Genomic DNA, 16,286 nt, shown 5'->3' with positions numbered 1-16,286 from the left:
GAAGACCTAATATTCCGCAGCAGCGAGAGACCCCAAACCTACCTGAATATCTGGACTCAGTGGATTCTATCCACGGACTCAGCCGACTTCAAATCACTTTTAAAGTAAGACACTTCTGACACCACCAGTGGAGACCGAAAAGAACTTTAATATAAGCGCAACACCAATCACTGAGAGCAAAACTTGCCTTCTATCCACCTTAATACCCTCCTTCTCCCTCCCCCCCCCCTTCAGAAACTCACAGACTCCCTAAGCCCCCGCGCAGGGAGCCCCTTATTAGGATGAGCCGGTAGATAGTGCCCACTGATGACTGAGAGACCATACAACCCACAGAGTGGGGGAGACACGAACCGACATCAAGAAGATAAATGCAATGGGGTAACAACCTCACACAGACACTGTTATTGAATCATTGGCTTTGTTTGACGTTAAACAGTAACTGACCACTGACTAGTAACCATCTGACAACTAATAACCCAACAAGAATGGAGACCTACATGTCTCACAAGTTACCTAAATGTTTAAGGAACCTGCGAGTTCCATGGTTTTACGCTTCATTGACACAGACCTGCGAGTCGTGTATTCCACCATTCTATGTTATGCTTGATTAAAAAAAAAAAAAAATAACGGTATGATGGGAAAACCTCATGCCAAAATAAACATATATTTACAAAAAAAGAGTATTCATTTGGTAATGTTGTTTTGCATCCGACTAACAAAACATTTGTCCATTCTAAGGTCCCAGCTGTGCAGTGAAAACAACCAACCATTTCATGCCATTGTTCCTGGAGATTATGATAGAGAACCTTATTATCACGTAAAGTACGTGGAAAGGACCCAATCAAATGTTACTAACTACAAACACATCTATTAAAGTGACTGAAATCTAATTTTGGGTTCATGGGTTCCAATGTAAAAATCAGTCCTGAGAAAGATGCCCAACAGGACTATGGGAAGATGATAGAAGATGGCAGCCATCAGATTTATAGAGGGGAGTGTAGTGGAGCTGCAATCCTGAGACCGAATAGCTCTGCTGGAATTCATTGGAGCTGGAAAAAAGCGCTGGTCAGTGATTATAGCCCATTCCCCCAGTAACTGGACGACACACAGTTCTGAGAGTCAACTGGTTTATTCAGCTCAAAGCTCAGCTTTTTATGCACAGACCCCTAGCATGGGATCTCCGTTGAAAATCACACAAGCCCCTCCCAGGCGTCCCTGTGTCTGGGAGATAATTGAGTCAAAAGAAGGCTAACTCAATTATCTCTCAGGTACAGGAACTAATACAAATTATACAAAATACCCCAAAAACATATCAAAATATTACAGAAACCCCACAAATCTTACATTCCCAAATAACCCAGATCTGAGCGCCCAAGTTGTCCAAATAGCGCTCAGATCTGTTTGGTAGAACAAACTCACCATTCGGGTAAAGTTTTGACCGTCCGGCCACGAGGTGGTAGCTTAGAATAGTTCCACAAGAAAAGGGTCGGCAGGCACTCTATTTTTGGGGGTTCCAGCACAAACACTGACGAACGCTCCACCTGGCTACCAGGGAGTGAATGCTCCCCCTGTTCGGTGTTCCTATCTCACGAACGCCGTTCTCCTAACTGGTCTGGGAGAGGAACGAGCAGCGGTATAAGATTCTCTGGAGTTTGCGGGCTCCAGACGCTCGACGACCATGTACTGCTGCCTGCGTTCAGGAGACAAAATGGCAGCCTTTCACTACAGCACTTGTTCGGTTCCACGAATGGTGGTCACCAAGGGAAAGCACTTGACTTAATTGTTCCTTTGAGGTTAACAAGCCAGGGGTGGTCGATGTTCGAAGGGTAGGAAAGGGGGGATCACACATGCTCCATTCGGTTCACGAACAAAGGGGTACAGCTCAATTCGGGAAATATGGAGATAGGTGTGGGCAACTGAAGGGAATAGTACATAGTCCACCACCGGGAGTACTGTTTTTCAGGGAAAGGGAAATTAATTATTAAAGTTCATATTCATTTTTTGAGATTCAGATTTCTTAGTGGGGGTAGGGGTTTTGTATGTGATTTGGTATTATTAGTGGGTTTCCTCTCGTAACTGGACAATCATTTTTTAAGACCAGGTAAAAATTAATATAATATCTAGAACCTTGATATCGATTTTTACCTGGTCTTAAAAAATTAAATCACATATGTTAGGATTATGGGTATGCCACCCCCTCCACCCCTTATTTAATGGGTTATGCTTAGCCATTTCTAGGAGTATATTATCATCATAAGTATAATGTAGACTGTGTTTTCATCAATCCCCGGTATTCATTGCCCAAATATTTGTAGTGTATTTGTGCTACGTAAAGTTCCCCATGTGACTCGACTGGCATTTGCTATATTGGTCACATTGTCCCAGTTTTTAAGATCAATAATTGCCAGAGGGTAGTTTGTACAATTGTTGGCTTGTTCACTTAAATGCTATTCGCCTATCTGCTTATCTCTAAATGCATTCTCTGTTATTTCTGCATCCCCCCCCCCCCATTCTTTATTGATACCCACCCGAATGTCATGATTGACCAATCCTCACCTCCTCTATGGTTCTCCACTCCATGGCTTTATTGCAGGCGTTTTTGAGCCTATCATCTCTGTCTTCCACAGTCTGAGTTAAAGAGTTCTCAGTTGCCCGCCCGCCCGCCTGCCCCTCCCCAAGCTCTTTACTACATTTATAGTCAATACAATGTTAAACAAAGATCTGCACACCAGTCAAGCCATAAGACTTGCTTTTCCCACAGAAATCACAAATCTGCAGTGATGTTACTACTGCAAGGGATTCTGGGTGGGAATATGCAAATTAGTTCAACAAAGAATCACATTTTTACCTCATTCCATTTTAAACATGGATTCCTTTTAATCTGTGTTTGCTGCATACAACAGCTTTGAAACAAAACTTAGGAAAAGATGCAAAACCAGTGAACCACTCATGGACAGCTGTTTCATTGTTGATGCAAATCATCAGCATGAGGTTGGTTACTGGCTTGCTATGGAGACTTGGTAGTGCTTGGAAAGCAAAATCCAAATAGGTTATGGTGGGAAAAAAATTGTGATTGTAAACCCCTTCCACCTGAAGTCTGTGGATAGTCAATACAATGTTAAACACAAATCTGCAGTAACCAACCTCATGCTGATGGTTTGCAATGGTGGACTACAATTCTCCCACACTCCCAGACCTAACAACGGTAAATTTGGTGGTGTAGGCATCTTTCTCTCCCCGCAATGTACTTTTAAACCTATCCTCCCTGCCCCTGTCCTATGCTTTACTTCCTTTGAAGTTCACACTGTCCGTCTATTTAAACCCACTCCTTTAAGAATTACTATCAACTATCGCCTTTCCTGTCATCCTAGGCTATTCATTGAACACTTTTCTTCCTGGCTACCCCACTTTCTATCCTCTAGCACTCCTTCCCTCATACTGGGGGACTTAAACATCTCAATCAACAACCTCAACTGCCCTGATGCCTCCCATCTGCTCTCTGTAACCTTCTTCTTTGGCCTCACACAGTGGTCTACTTCAGCAACTCATACAGCTGGAAACACTCTTGACCTCATCTTCACCAATCTCCGTACCACCTCTAATCTCTCCAATGTTCCATTACCTTTATCTCACCACCATTTGTTGACCTTTGACATCGGCATACCCCGTACCCAAATTTCACCATCCTCAACTCTCCAGTCTTGCAAAAATCTCCACTGGCTCCACTGGCATTTTTCCACTAGACTCCAAACTCTCCTTTTACCCATCTCAAATCTCACTTGCCCTAACTCTGCAAACTCACTCTACAACTCCACTCTCTCCTTTCAACTAGCCATCATGGCACAATCTACATTTAAACGCAGCAAGCGCTCCCAATTAGAACCCTGGCACAACAAGCTGACCCGATACCTCCAAAAATGTTCCAGAACTGCTGAACGCTGTTGGAGAAAGTTTCACTCTGCACCTGACTTTTTTCCACTATAAATTTATGCTGCGCTCCTACAGTCTGTCTCTTTCCTCTGCTAAAGTAAATTACTTCAACCCCCTAATAAGCACGCTTGTAAGAAATTATAACCCTCTTACAAATATATTTTTTCTAGGGAATGTGTGAAAAATAAGACACAAATAGTTACAGATTTTAGGATATACACAATATACAATATAACCACAACCAGTCCAAAACTAAAAGATACATAGTAAAAGGGCAATACTTAAAGGGAAACTCCAGTGCCAGGAAAACGATCCGTTTTCCTGGCACTGGAAGGTCCCTCTCCCTCCCACCCTCCAATCCCCGGTTACTGAAGGGGTGAAAACCCCTTCAGTGACTTACCTGAGGCAGCGGCGATGTCCCTCGCCGCTGTCTCCTCCTCCGCGACGCTCCTCCTTGTGATTGCGTCGGCCGGTGGGCGAGACTGATCTCGTCCACCGGCTGAGGAGACCTAATGCGCATGCGCATTACGTCTCCCCATAGGAAAGCATTGAAAAATCATTTCAATGCTTTCCTATGGGGTTTTGAGCGACGCTGGAGGTCCTCACACAGCGTGAGGACATCCAGCGACGCTCTAGCACAGGTTTCCTGTGCTATGGACCAGGAAGTGACCTCTAGTGGCTGTCTAGTAGACAGCCACTAGAGGTGGAGTTAACCCTGCAATGTAATTATTGCAGTTTATGAAAAACTGCAATAATTACAGTTGCAGGGTTAAGGGTAGTGGGAGTTGGCACCCAGACCACTCCTATGAGCAGAAGTGGTCTCGGTGCCTGGAGTGTCCCTTTAAACATGGCTTGGGAAAACAAATACTTCCATGGTGTGACGAGAACAACCTCGCCACATTGCATTGGAGGAGCCTGGTTGCCCGCCTGCTGCCTTTGGATTATGGACTGGCAGCTAAAGGGTTAATTTTACTGTGCAGAAGGATTTATTTCTCCCTTTCTGCACAGCTGTTTGGTAGATTCTATCTACCGAACAAACAGCCTGTTTGCAACCTCCCCAGAGCCGTGGGAAGCCGGCCGGCGCTGTTAATTGGCCACCCAGAAGCTGGAGTGTGCTGCCAATTTACCGCCCTGAAGCTGCGGTTAACCGCAGCTTAATTGCTTGTTACTGGGTGGCCGCTGTTACACTTAGCGGCCGCTAGGTGGCGGCGGTGTTCTGGAGCTCCCCGGGCAGCCAGCGCTTTTCTGCCCGGCTTTCATGCACCAAAATCGGACACTTTTACGTGCAGGCACCGCTGAACCTCCAGCCCCTTGTTCTAATTCGTATGGATTTGGTGAATGCAGGGAAATTCGGTAGTTTGTATAGGTGAATGTTTTAACCCATATAGCTATGCCATGGAGCATATTAGTGTAATTAAAGACTGGCTCCATGGCAATTAAACTGTATTTGTGTGGTCTGCGTGCCATTCACCTAATAATGTGCACTCAGACCTGAACTATCTGGGGATATGTTACATGTCTGTGTTTAATGTATAAAAAGTAACTTTATATATTTTATAGCATATTACTGTATTTGTGTCCCCACATGGTAATGGAGTTTTGCCTTTGTCCTGGGAGATAATTGAATTACTTCTCCAATTATCTCCAGGGCAGAAGGGAGGAAGCCAGGATGCATTGTGGGGATGTTTTACTTCTGTAAGTCTGTAATGTGATACATGTCTGTCTGTGTTACAGTCTTCCATTTGGTCCCCTAGGGGAGTGTCCACCAGGTGGGAGACCTGCATAAATACAGGGGCAGGTAGCCCTCAATAAACAGACCACTGCTTGACCCTCAACACGGAGCCTTGTCTTGTTCTTGGGGCTATTCACTGTATGCTGTTGGAGATTGATTGCTAGGAGTGTAAGCTGATGTCTGCTTTTCCTGTTCGTCTGCTAGCAGCTATTCGTGAGGTTCCAGTTTGGAGTGCTACCTTATTCCCTTGTATGCAGTTCGGGAGTTTGATGTATTCACCTATATCCAATTCGTGAGTTTTGGTGATTTTACAGTAGCTGTGCCTGTCTGTGAAAAGGGGATTATCGCCTAAACGGATTTTTACCCCTTTTCTGCTATAACGGTCCGTTACACATGGTTACACCTAGATTTGCATTAAAGGACCACTATAGTGCCAGGAAAACATACTTGTTTTCCTGGCACTATAGTGCCCTCACCCTCAGGGCCCCCCTCCCGCCGGGCACTAGGGGGTGGAAGGGGTTAAATTTACCTCTTTCTCCAGCGCCAGACTCTCCTCCTCCTCGGCTGAATGCGCATTCACAATGCTTTCCTATGGACGCTCGCATCTTCTCACTGTGAAAATGCGGAGAAGTGCGGAAGCGCCTCTAGCGGCTGTCAATGAGACAGCCACTAGAGGCTGGATTAACCCATATGTAAACATAGCAGTTTCTCTGAAACTGCTATGTTTATAGAAGAAAGGGTTAAACCTAGCTGGACCTGGCACCCAGACCACTTCATTAAGCTGAAGTGGTCTGGGTGCCTATAGTGGTCTTTTAATCTGATATTATGATAACATGCATGGAAAACTGGTTGGCAGTAGTGATGTCCGGAACTGTTCGCTGGCGAATAGTTCCTGGCGAACATGCGCTGTTCGGTCCGCCCCCTATTCGTCATCATTGAGTAAACTTTGACCCTGCCTGTACCTCACAGTCAGCAGACACATTCCAGCCAATCAGCAGCAGACCCTCCCTCCGAGACCCTCCCACCTCCTGGACAGCATCCATTTTACATTCATTGTGAAGCTGCATTCTTAGTGAGAGTAGGGACAGTGTAGCTGCTGCTGATTTGATAGGGAAATTGATAGCTAGGCTAGTGTATTCAGTGTCCACTACAGTCCTGAAGGACTCATCTGATCTCTGCTCTAAGGACAGCACCCCAAAAAGCCCTTTTTAGGGCTAGAACATCAGTCTGCTTTTTTGTGTGTGTAATGTAATTGCAGTTGCCTGCCTGCCAGCCTGTGTGTCAGGCTCACAGCATATACTGTGCCCACTTGCCCAGTGCCACCACTCACTCACTGGTGTCAAAAAAACTTTTTTGACTGTAATATAATAGCAGTCAGTTTCCTTCAGTTTCCTTCACTAGTGTAATATAATATCAGTCAGTTTCCTTCACTAGTGTGCTTTTCAGGGCCTGCCCAGTGCCACCACTCACTCATATCTGGTGTCCCAATAGCTTGCATTTAAAAAAAACTAAACTTTTTGGACTGTAATATAATAGCAGTCAGTTTCCTTCACGAGTGTGCATTTCAGGGCCTGCCAGGGCACAGTGTCACACCAGTGCAACTCATATCTGGTGTAACAGTAGTGTACATTTTTTTTTAAAAATACAATTTTGACAGTAATCGATTGAATAGCAGTTAGTTGTCTGCCAGCGTGTGTGTCAGGCTCACAGCGTATACTGTGCCCACTTGCCCAGTGCCACCACTCATATCTGGTGTCCCAATAGCTTGCATTTAAAAAAAACTAAACTTTTTGGACTGTAATATAATAGCAGTCAGTTTCCTTCACGAGTGTGCATTTCAGGGCCTGCCAGGGCACAGTGTCACACCAGTGCCACTCATATCTGTTGTCACAGTAGCTTGCACGCATAGTACCACTAATCGAATAAAAAATGACAGGTAGTAGCAGGCCACCCCGCAGGGGCCGTCGTGGTCGTGGTGCTGTGATTCCCTTTGGCCCTAGAATAATGCCCAGTGTTCAGAGGCCACGTACCCTGAACTCGAAAAGTTCTGAGGACATAGTTGACTGGCTAACACAGGACACCAAATCTTCTACAGCTTCCGCTCGGAACCTTGACGCACCATCCTCCTCCAGCTTAGCTTCGGGCACCTCTCAAGTTACCACTCGCCCGCCTGCTGCCACCACCAACTCTAGCACCACAGCCGCTTCACTTGATCTGTCAGAGGAGTTATGTACACATCAGTTGGAAGAAATGAGTGATGCACAACCATTATTGCCAGAGGATGTAGATAACAGGGATATGTCTCAGTCAGGCAGCATTACACACATGGACGTACGGTGTGATGATGATGATGTTGTACCCGCTGCTGCTTCCTTTGCTGAGTTGTCAGATACAAGTGAAGCGGTTGATGATGACGATGCGTCCGTGGATGTCACGTGGGTGCCCGCTCGGCAAGAAGAAGAACAGGGCGAAAGTTCAGATGGGGAGACAGAGAGGAGGAGGAGACGAGTTGGAAGCAGGGGGAGGTCGTCGCAAGGAGCTAGTGGCACAGTCAAACAGGATGCATCGGCACCCGGGGTCAGCCAGACAGCACGCCAATCAACGCATGCTGTTGCCACCACCAGAATGCCGTCATTGCAGAGCTCAGCAGTGTGGCATTTTTTGTGTGTGTCTGCCTCTGACAACAGCGATGCCATTTGCAACCTGTGCCAAAAGAAACTGAGTTGTGGGAAGTCCAACACCCACCTAGGTACAACTGCTTTGCGAAGGCACATGATCGCACATCACAAACGCCTATGGGATCAACACATGAGTACAAGCAGCACACAAACTCAAAGCCGCCATCCTCCTCCTGGTCCAGCATCTTCAGCCACGTTAACCACTGCTGTCCTCCTTGCCCCCTCTCAACCATCCGCCCCTCCGTCTCTCGCCTTGAGCAGTTCCTGCTCATCTCCCCCCAGTCAGGTGTCTGTCAAGGACATGTTTGAGCGTAAGAAGCCAATGTCACAAAGTCACCCCCTTGCCCGGCGTCTGACAGCTGGCTTGACTGAACTCTTAGCCCGCCAGCTTTTACCAAACAAATTTGTAGCTATTGGGACACCGCAGTGGAAGGTACCCGGCCGAAATTTATTTGCACAAAAGGCAATCCCCAACCTGTACTCGATTGTGCAAAAGGAAGTAAAGGCATGTCTGGCACACAGTTTTGGGGCAAGGGTCCATCTGACCACTGATACCTGGTCTGCAAAGCATGGTCAGGGCAGGTATGTCACCTACACTGCGCATTGGGTAAACCTGCTGACGGCTGGCAAGCATGGAATGCGTGGCTCTGCAGAGGAGTTGGTGATACCGCCATGACTTGCAGGCAGGCCTGCTGCCACCTCCTCTACTCCTCCTACTCCATCCTCTTCCATAACCTCCTCGGCTGAGTCCTATTCTGCTGCTGCGTCTTGCTCCACATCAACGGCACCCCCCCAGCTCCCCAGGTACTGTTCCACATCCCGGATACGGCAGTGTCACGCCGTCTTGGGGTTGACTTGCCTGAAAGCAGAGAGTCACACTGGACCAGCACTCCTTTCCGCCCTGAACGCACAGGTGGATAAGTGGCTGACTCCGCACCAACTGGAGATCGGCAAAGTGGTTTGTGACAATGGAAGAAATTTGTTGGCGGCATTGCATTTGGGCAAGTTGACACATGTGCCGTGCATGGCACATGTGTGTAATCTGATCGTACAACGCTTTGTGCATAAGTACCCAGGCTTACAGGACGTCCTTACGCAGGCCAGGAAGGTGTGTGGCCATTTCAGGCATTCCTACACGGCCATGGTGCACTTTTCCAATATCCAGCGGCGAAACAACATGCCAGTGAGGCGCTTGATTTGTGACAGCCCGACACGTTGGAATTCAACACTCCTAATGTTCGACCGCCTGCTCCAACAAGAAAAAGCCGTTAACGAGTATTTGTATGACCAGGGTGCTAGGACAGCCTCTGCGGAGCTGGGATTTTTTTTGCCACGTTACTGGACGCTCATGCGCAATGCCTGTAGGCTCATGCGTCCTTTTGAGGAGGTGACAAACCTAGTCAGTCGCACCGAAGGCACCATCAGCGACATCATACCATTTATTTTCTTCCTGGAGCGTGCCCTGCGAAGAGTGCTGGATCAGGCCGTAGATGAGCGTGAAGAGGAAGAGTTGTGGTCACCATCACCACCAGAAACAGCCTTATCAGCATCGCTTGCTGGACCTGCGGCAACGCTGGAAGAGGATTGTGAGGAAGAGGAGTCAGAGGAGGAATGTGGCTTTGAGGAGGAGGAGGAGGAAGACCAACCACAACAGGCATCCCAGAGTGCTCGTTGTCACCTATCTGATACCCGTGGTGTTGTACGTGGGTGGGGGGAAGAACATACCTTCAGAGAGATCACTGAGGACGAGGAACAGGACATGTGTAGCTCGGCATCCAACTTTGTGCAAATGGGGTCTTTCATGCTGTCGTGCCTGTTGAGGGACCCTCGTATAAAAAGGCTGAAGGATAACGACCTGTACTGGGTGTCCACGCTACTAGACCCCCAGTATAAGCAGAAAGTGCCTGAAATGTTACCGAATTACGGCAAGTCGGAAAGGATGCAGCAGTTCCAAAATCAATTAAAAAGTATGCTTTACAGAGCGTATAAGGGTGATGTCACAGCACAACGGGAATCTAACAGGGGAAGAGGTGAAAGTAATCCTCCTCCTCCCACGATCACGCCGGCAAGGACAGGACGCTTTACAGACGTGTTGTTGATGGAGGACATGCGGAGCTTTTTAAGTCCTACGTATCGCCACAGCCCTTCAGGGTCCACCCTCAGAGAATGACTCAACCGACAGGTAGCAGACTACCTCGCCTTAACTGCAGATATCGACACTCTGAGGAGCGATGAACCCCTTGACTACTGGGTGTGCAGGCTTGACCTGTGGCCTGAGCTATCCCAATTTGCGATAGAACTTCTGGCCTGCCCCGCTTCAAATGTCCTGTCAAAAAGGACCTTCAGTGCAGCAGTAGGTATTGTTACTGAGAAGAGAAAAAAGGAAAGTACAGTATTGTCAGTGGGATACACAATAAATAATAAGAGATGCTCAAATACACCTTTGTGAGTTACCCTTTACCCTCACATAAAACAGAAATTACATACAATATAAGGCAGAGTATCTTCTTATTATAACAATCGGGTTAAAATCCTAAAGATAAAATAGAATAGAACACATAATAGTGCAATATTGTCTGTGCAATATAAGTAAGTGCAAGAAATAGATGGAAATTCACTCACAAAATTAGAGCCTATAAATGAGGCTCAATGTTCCAGCGTTGTGGAAAATAGGTTCCCACTACCTTCTTTACACTTCCAGGAGGTGGTAAGAAGTCCAATATCCTCTCCAAGGTAAGTATAAATATAAAGTGCTTTATTGGAATAAGTGCACAAACATAATAAATATAAAATGTAAAAAACAAGACCTTGTTATTGAAGGTGAGTAGTAGAGATTGTCTCTGTTGTAGCAAAACGCGTTTCGCCTCATTTAGAGGCTTCCTCAGTTGCTGTATGTCTCTTTCTGTAGATGTCCGTTTATATAATTCATATTTGGCGCCCTTTTTCCCTGCTTCGGCGCACAAAGCGGTTACTTCCACTTTCGGCATTTGCGTTCCATCGGTGGAACGCATGATTTATTTCTGGGCGGAAAAACGTCACTTCCGGTTCCAGCAGTGGAACGCATATGCTTCAATTCTATTTTTCGGGTAGTGGAACGCATCCATACGTTCCACTTGGATTCCTCCAATATGATAAATCTGATACAGTCCAAGAGCTATTAAATAGAGTCTTTAGCTTGGCATGTAAAATGTAGAATAAGGGAGAATATGGCAGACATTAAAAAATAGGAGAAAAGATAAAAACAATGAAAATATATCTTCAATGTATAACATAACTTAAAACCCAGAGAAGGATAGAGCAGGATGGAAATAAGCACATTTATATAAAAAAGTAAAAAAATATATATATAATATAAACAGTATATGTAAAAAATTATACTTAAATATAAAGATATAAGAAGAAATAGGTCCTATAAAAAAGCATTCAAAACAAGATAAATAATATAAAATATTAAAATCCTAAAATAAAGGGAACATAATTATAAAAAATAAAAAATTAGAAATGGCAAACCTCAAAGTCTGAATTTAAGCCATATGGAATTAAAGTTTTAAAATAATATATAAAACGCATTTCTTCTTTGCCCAATATCTTGATATAATTCCCTCCTCTCCAATCTCGTTTAACTTCTTTAATTGCACAAAAAACAAGTTTTCTGGATTCTGGTTATGGGTAACTTTAAAATGAAGGGATACACTGTGGGTTTCTAAACCGTTTCTGATATTACGAAGATATATTTTCATTGTTTTTATCTTTTCTCCTATTTTTTAATGTCTGCCATATTCTCCCTTATTCTACATTTTACATGCCAAGCTAAAGACTCTATTTAATAGCTCTTGGACTGTATCAGATTTATCATATTGGAAGAATCTGTCACGTTTAAACATTTGTTATGAAGGAACACAACTGCAGATTTCTTATAGCTTGAATATTTATTATAACAATTAGAAGATATTGTGACTTGAGTCCAGAATTACAGGCACTGTAGCTTTAAATAATAAACGGTTTCTTAAGTCCAGAATTACAGGCACTGTAGCTTTAAATAATAAACGGTTGCTTAAGTCCAGAATTGCAGGCACTGTAGCTTTAACTAATAAACGGTTGCTTAAGTCCAGAATTACAGGCACTGTAGCTTTAACTAATAAACGGTTCTTAAGTCCAGAATTACAGGCACTGTAGCTTTAACTAATAAACGGTTTCTTAAGTCCAGAATTACAGGCACTGTAGCTTTAAATAATAGACGGTTGTATTTAGCAGGTTCTGAATCAATTAGAGTCAGCAAGTGAGTTAACAAGTTAGGTGATAAGCAATTACAATAGTTGTTCCATAGAATTTATCTGAAGCAAGGCAGGTGCAGCTAACTTGAATAGTGGATAAGTTGAAGATAGCTGTAGCTGGGTTGGTTTATAGTAAAACTTTGGTAACAGGCAAAAAAGGCTTTTGATATGTAACTCTTATCACAGAGGTTTTACTTAGCTTCCGGCAATTAGAAAACAGGTTCCCGAGTTCTCCTCAGAGGCGGTTATATCAAATGAGATATGTGAAGAGTTCAGCTTTAGTCGTGGATGAGGAGAGGTGAAGGGAACGTGAAGAGTCTTCCAGTCCGGTCCGGTAACAGATGGCTTTCACAACGAAGTTTGTAGCCGGTTCGTGAGTACGGAACGTAGTTCAATAATCCAGCGTCTATCAGCTGGATGCTATCCACTACCCGAAAAACAGAATTGAAGCATATGCGTTCCACTGCTGGAACGCGAATACAGGAACTGGAAGTGACGTTTTTTCCGCCCAGAAAGAAATCATGCTTTCTACCGATGGAACGCAAATGCCGAAAGTGGAAGTAACCGCTTTGTGCGCCGAAGCAGGGAAAAAGGGCGCCAAATATGAATTATATAAACGGACATCTACAGAAAGAGACATACAGCAACTGAGGAAGCCTCTAAATGTGGCGAAACGCGTTTTGCTACAACAGAGACAATCTCTACTACTCACCTTCAATAACAAGGTCTTGTTTTTTACATTTTTTTTTTTTTTTTAAATCTTTGTTTTATTAAGGCATATATGAAGGGTACAGAATAAAGAAAGGGAAATGCAAAAATATTCCACAAAAGACAAGGGTCAATACAGCTGTAACAATCCTATCTACATTTCCGAGATAAACATGCCTCATTTTATGTTTTTATATGGCTTTGAACAGAAGCGTATACTAAACAAGTTATGTTAAGAGTCAAACTAAAACAACGATTATGTGAATCACGTTAAAGAGGATAAACATCGCTAACGGTGTGGTTGCTTAAGTTAGTGTGAAAGTTAGGTTACATGCTGGGCAGGGTTCGACTGCGAGTATTCGTGTCAATTCTGCTTAAGTACACGCTGGGTATCACACAGTAGGCCCCTGGGGAAAGTTACATTAACTTTACAAGCTAGGTACACGCTATAGTTACAGCTATCATAATAAATTGCTTAAGTGAGTGATGGCAGTCGCTGAAGGTTACTATACAGTTGGGTAAGTGTGAAGAACCACAGTATACATCTACACGCTGAAGTTACAGGCTATGGTGAGTAACGTTTGATTCGTGGTTAAACGTCGCTTATGACAGTTGGCTGGCTACATAAATCCTAGATAGCCGGCATACAAACTGGTATAATGGGTAAGTAGTAAGGACCACAATATACAGTTACATGCTTAGGTTATAAGCTATGGTGATTAGCATTTGAACCATGGTTAAACATTAAGTATGACAGTAAGCTGGCTACATAGATCATAAATGCAATAGATGATTAGGCAGGTAAGCGAATAGGCAGACATTACTGAGTGGTTGGTGCAGTTAACGCAAGGTTAAGTTAGCCTTTAGGCTAGCGTTCTATCAATGTGCCTGTTGGGAGTTGGCTATTGTTTAACTAAGGTAAAGGTGAAGTATTCTCACATAGGGGCTTTCTAGTCATCCTATTAGACAGACAGGAGCATATTAGGATAACTAACTGTCACATAAATTTTACGTTGAAAAATAACAGTAAAGAAATGGGAAAATAGGACGGGTGAAGAGTCCCTTGCTGGACCTTAAGTCCCAATGCTGTGTGATTCATCCGATGCCTTGTATGGGCTCCCCCTGCGCTGTCCGCTGTAGCTGTGTCACGGTCTGTGTTTCACCCGGTCGGGCAGTGCGTGGGTGGGGTGTGTGAACGTGGGCTCGCCTCTGCTGTGGCAGGTAGGAGTCCTTGGTGTCAGCTGTCAGCCAGGGGCATGCCGGTGTCACCCTCCTGCTCCGGTCTTGTGGCAGGGCCAGCTGTGTTTCCCCATTAACTCGGGGGATTGAAGAGGCCGGGTATATACCTGTTGAGGTAGGACTCAGGCCTGTGGTGGTGTGTCGCCGCGTGCATGGTGTCTATAGTCTGCTGTCGGGCACCGCGGCTCGGCTGCCGCGCACATGGCCCCCGCCATCTTTGATCTGGGCCCTAAGCCTGTTTGTCGTGCGGCGGTGTTTCTTCGTGTGACTGTGATGCCGCTTGGTGGGGACCGGGATCACCCCCCCGGTCCAGAGGGGGGGGGATCAGGACCGGACCCGCCGGTTTTCTCGGGTTTGCGGGCTCCGATGGGCAGGATAGTGGAGTGGCGGCCGTCCACTCCACTCACCGCCATGTAAGGTCTCGCCTGATGCCACAGGGACCCCACATGTGAGGGACTAATACCCTGGAGCAAGCCTCCCCTCAGCTCCGGTAGCCCGTGGGTAGTGAGGGTCGCAGTTGATGGTCGTTTGTCCCCTCCAGAGGCTCGCTTTTAAAGCTTAGCAGGATATATTTGGCAGGAGCCGAGCTGTCCTGCGACCGCTCAGCTCGGCGGTCCGGCCCCGCCCCTGTTTTTTACATTTTATATTTATTATGTTTGTGCACTTATTCCAATAAAGCACTTTATATTTATACTTAACTTGAAGAGGATATTGGACTTCTTACCACCTCCTTGCAGTGTAAAGAAGGTAGTGGGAACCTATTTTCCACAACGCTGGAACATTGATCCTCATTTATAGGCTCTAATTTTGTGAGTGAATTTCCATCTATTTCTTGCACTTACTTATATTGCACAGACAATATTGCACTATTATGTGTTCTATTCTGTTTTATCTCTAGGATTTTAACCCTATTGTTATAATAAGAAGATACTCTGCCTTATATCGTATGTAATCACTGAGAAGAGAAGTCGCATAGGTCAAAAAAGTCTAGATTACCTCACCTTTATTAAGATGAATGAGGGATGGATCCCGAAGGGACTGACAGTGGGTGATACATTCGACTAAAAAAGGCCTGATGAGGGGGACTACTTAACACACCACTCCTATCTGGTGGCACATTAGATTGCACGTGCAGTGCCCCAAATTTGAAGTAGGAGGGCCGACCAAGCATCTTTTTCCATCTCCCGCTTCCTAAAATCGATGCCTTATATATACGTCCCCTGATAGGGGACGTAACAGGGATTAAACTAATAGGAATAGTACTACTTAACACACCACTCCTATCTGGTGGCACATTAGATTGCATGCGCAGTGCCCCAAATTTGAAGTAGCAGGACCGACCAAGCATCTTTTTCCATCTCCCGCTTCCTAAAATCGATGCCTTATATACACGTCCCCTGATAAAGGACGTAACAGGGATTAAACTGATAAGAATAGTACTACTTAACACACTACTCCTATCTGGTGGCACATTAGATTGCACGCACAGTGCCCCAAATTTGAAGTAGGAGGACCGACCAAGCATCTTTTTCCATCTCCCGCTTCCTGGGTGGAGGAAGAGAGACCTTCAATGACATCAGTGAGGACAAGGAACGGGACATGGCTAGCTTGGTATCCAACCTTGTGCAAATGGGAAATTTGCGGTTGTGCAAACGGACTGTTTGCGGTGCGTTAAACGGGGAGTTTGGTCTGTCACTGTGAAGCGGGCGTAACCCTTACACTACC

This window comes from Pelobates fuscus, chromosome 7, assembly GCF_036172605.1.
Source record: "Pelobates fuscus isolate aPelFus1 chromosome 7, aPelFus1.pri, whole genome shotgun sequence".
In the NCBI taxonomy this organism is placed as follows: Eukaryota; Metazoa; Chordata; class Amphibia; order Anura; family Pelobatidae; genus Pelobates; species Pelobates fuscus.
This window is presented reverse-complemented; position numbering follows the sequence as displayed.